Source organism: Melanotaenia boesemani, chromosome 2 (assembly GCF_017639745.1).
Source record: "Melanotaenia boesemani isolate fMelBoe1 chromosome 2, fMelBoe1.pri, whole genome shotgun sequence".
In the NCBI taxonomy this organism is placed as follows: Eukaryota; Metazoa; Chordata; class Actinopteri; order Atheriniformes; family Melanotaeniidae; genus Melanotaenia; species Melanotaenia boesemani.
In genome coordinates, this window is record NC_055683.1 from 9,153,971 (window position 1) to 9,158,240 (window position 4,270).

The following is a 4,270-nucleotide window of genomic DNA, read 5'->3' on the forward strand; positions in this document are numbered from 1 at the left end:
AAAACACAGGAGAAATGCACTTTGGGCCCAGAGTCCAGAAGGCCTTTAGAATGGAGTTCAATGGAGGGCGTAGGTAGACTTTAGAGCAGCGTAGCTCAAAATCCGTAGCTCCCAGCTCCATTATCATCCAGGGTTCATTTGTAGCCAAGAAGATTTCCTCCGTTTTGATATATAATTTGTGTCTGTACGATCAAAGGTGTAGGAGTTATGAGAGTTTGTTTGAGGAGTGAAAAAAGCTGAAAAATCAGAGTGTGAGACAGATATCCACAGTTTTAGTGATTTTTAACCTGGCATATCTCATAAACCATAAAAGATATCAAAATTCTGAATAGAAGATTTATAGCCCAGTCCCTTGTGATCAATTTAAACTTTGAATGGAGTCTCTAGCCCAAAGTATGCCGGAGAAGAAAGGTTTCAAAGGAGACCATGTTTTTGGAGGCTCTGCCAAGATTCCCCATTCATTCCTATGGAAATATGGTGGGTCGAACAACCGTCGATATCTTAAAAAGTTTAATAGATACAGACAACAGGAGTCATAGCAGACATCTACAGGCCGAGCCGATCGATTTGATGTATGAACGGAGTCTGTGGCCCGAACGCTGCGAGAGGAGTAGGCGGACGACCGATGTTCACACCCCAGAGAAGAGAGAATCCAATATATCACTAGAAAAAGCTGTTATTGCATAACAGCAAGTGTGAATGCTGTCATGCTGAATGATTGAAATAAAATGCTGAAAAGTGGGTGAAGATGGTTAAAAAAGGCTGAAATGTCTGTTGAATAAGAATTTATTAAGCTGAAGTGAAAAGTTGAAGGATTTAAAGCTCAAAGCGGAATTAAAAGGTGCTGAAAGGCTGAAAGGTTGAACTGAAATGTGCTTAAGTTTGCTGAAGATGGCTGAAAAGGGCTGAAATATGGTTGTTGAAGCAGTATATATAAAGCTTAAGTCAAGTGTTGGAAGGATTTAAAGCACAAGCAGGTGTTTAAATGTACTTAAAAAGGTGGAAAGCTGAACTGAAATGTGCTTAAGATAGTTCAACATGGCTGAAAAGGGCTGAATTATGGTTGTTGAAGCAGTATATATGAAGCTGAAGTCAATAGTTGGAAGGATTTAAAGCACAATCAGGTGTTTAAATGTAGTTAAAAAGGTGGAAAGCTGAACTGAAATGTGCTTAAGATAGTTCAACATGGCTGAAAAGGGCTGAATTATGGTTGTTGAAGAGGTATATATGAAGCTTAAGTCAATAGTTAGAAGGCTCTAAAGCACAAGCAGGTGTTTAAATGTAGTTAAAAAGGTGGAAAGCTGAACTGAAATGTGCCTAAGATAGTTCAACATGGCTGAAAAGGGCTGAATTATGGTTGTTGAAGAGGTATATATGAAGCTTAAGTCAATAGTTAGAAGGCTCTAAAGCACAAGCAGGTGTTTAAATGTAGTTAAAAAGGTGGAAAGCTGAACTGAAATGTGCCTACGACAGTTGAACATGGCTGAAAAGGGCTGAATTATGGTTGTTGAAGAGGTATATATGAAGCTTAAGTCAATAGTTGGAAGGATTTAAAGCACAAGCAGGTGTTTAAATGTAGTTAAAATGGTGGAAAGCTGAACTGAAATGTGCTGAAGATCGCTGAAGATGGCTGAAAAGGGCTGAATTATGGTTGTTGAAGAAGTATATATGAAGCTGAAGTCAGTAGTTGGAAGGATTTAAAGCACAAGCAGGTGTTTAAATGTAGTTAAAATGGTGGAAAGTTGAACTGAAATGTGCTTAAGATAGTCCAACATGGCTGAAATGGCTGAAGTCTCCTTGCTGAAGCACCAGCTGAAGTAATCATGTAGCTGAAGTCAATAGTTAAAGGATTTAAAGCTGAAAGTGAATGTTAAAGATGCTGAACTGGTTTAATGTAGAATAAATCATTGTAAAAGGCAGAAAGAGCTGAACCAGAGTTGAATTGGCAGCTGAAACACAGTCCATCATGTAAGTGAGCAGCAAAGGACATGATGAGAGGACAGACAGAGGAGAGATGGGGGAGGACATGTGGCCTGTTGTAATGAGAAGGCCAAGGAAGAGACAGGAGAAGAGGACAGAGGGACATGCCTGGACTGAATAGGAGGCCAAAACCAGGTGAGAAGTCCATGATCTGGATCAATAAAGCTGAATGAATTAGGTCAAAGGTCAGCGTGCTGCTCACAGCTGAGAGCAGTCAGTGAGTCGTCATGACAACAGCCCCTCACTTAACTGACAAGCAGAGAGCAGAACTGCACTGTTCCAATCACTTTGCGCACCTCCCGAACAACTCTTCATTAAAAGAAAACTATGAAAGTTATCCAAATAATTTTTTCACCGTGAGCGCCAGGAGGGTCTGGGGAACGCAGGGATGTGGTTTATTTTACTGTAATGTGAACAGAATTTAAATGGTGACAAGTTAAAAACACATGAGAAATGCATTTTCCTCTTAGAATCCAGATTTGAATGGAAGTCTATGGGAGCAAAAGTAGACTTTTCCTCGCTTGGAGAGGCATAGCTCGAGATCTGTAAATCCCAGCTCTGTCATTCTTGGTTCTCTTCGAAGCCAACTAAAATTCCTCCGTTTTGATGTATAATTTATGTCTCTACGACGAAAGTTGTAGGAGTTATGAGAATTTGTTTGGAGTAGTGGAACAGGCTGAAAGGTTAGAGTGAGACCTAGAGTGGGAGAGAGTGGAGTGAACATTCTAAAAGTTATTGATTTTTAAACTGCCATAAATCAATAACGCTAAAAGATATCAATAAGTTGTATACAAGTTTAATAGCCCAATCCCTTGTGAGTTGTTTAAAGTTTGAATGGTGTTTCTAGCTGAAAGTATGTAGAAGTAGTAGGAGTTGAAAGAGGTGGAAGTTTTGAAGCAGTTGAAGGCTGAAGAGCTGAAATGCCATTCATTTCAATGGGAGCTGAAAATCAATAAATGATCAATAACTTGAAAAGTTGAACAGATAACAAAAAGTTGAATACAAGCATAAATGTCCTGAACGAGCTGAACGTTTTGATACCAAAATTGTTGAAATAGGCTGAAGCTAGCTGAAGTTATAGCGTGACGAAAAAACGGCGGAAGAATAATAAGAATAATAAATAAAAACAGGAAAACTATAGTGTGAATGCTTAAAAGCATTCACACAACTAGAAAAAGCTGTTATTGCATAACAGCAAGTGTGAATGCTGTCATGCTAAATGATTGAAATAAAATGCTGAAAAGTGGCTGAAGATGGTTAAAAAAGGCAGAAATTTCTTTGTTGAATAAGTATTTATTAAGCTGAAGTGAAAAGTTGAAGGATTTAAAGCTGAAAGTGGAGTTAAAGGGTGCTGAAAGTCTGAAAGGTTGAACTGAAATGTGCTTAAGATTGCTGAAGATGGTTGAAAAGAGCTGAAACATGGTTGTTGAAGAAGTATATATGAAGGTGAAATGAAGAGTTCAACAATTTAAAGCACAAATTGCTGTTTAAATGTGCTTAAAATGGTGGAAAGTTGAACTGAAATGTGCTTAAGATTACTGAAGATGGCTGAAAAGGGCTGAAATATGGTTGTTGAAGCAGTATATATGAAGCTTAAGTCAGTAGTTGGAAGGATTTAAAGCTCAAACTGGTGTTTAAATGTAGTTAAAATGGTGGAAAGTTGAACTGAAATGTGCTTAAGATTACTGAAGATGGCTGAAAAGGGCTGAAATATGGTTGTTGAAGAAGTATATATGAAGCTTAAGTCAATAGTTGGAAGGATTTAAAGCACAAGCAGGTGTTTAAATGTAGTTAAAAAGGTGGAAAGCTGAACTGAAATGTGCTTAAGATCGCTGAAGATGGCTGGAAAGGGCTGAAATATGGTTGTTGAAGAAGTATATATGAAGCTTAAGTCAGTAGTTGGAAGGATTTAAAGCTCAAACTGGTGTTTAAATGTAGTTAAAATGGTGGAAAGTTTAACTTAAATGTGCTTAAGACAGTTCATCATGGCTGAAAATGGCTGAAGTCTGCTTCCTTAAGCACCAGCTGCAGTAATCATGAAGCTGAAGTAAATAGTTAAAGGATTTACAGCTGAAAGTGAATATTAAAGGTGCTGAACTGGTTGAATGTAGAAGTAATGATTGTAAAAGGCAGAAAGAGCTGAAAAGGAGGTGAATTGGCAGCTTAAACACAGTCCATCATGTAAGTGAGCCACAAAGGACATGATGAGAGGACAGACAGAGGAGGAGAGATAGGGGAGGACATGTGGCCTGTTGTAATGAGATGGACAAGGAGGAGACAGGAGAAGAGG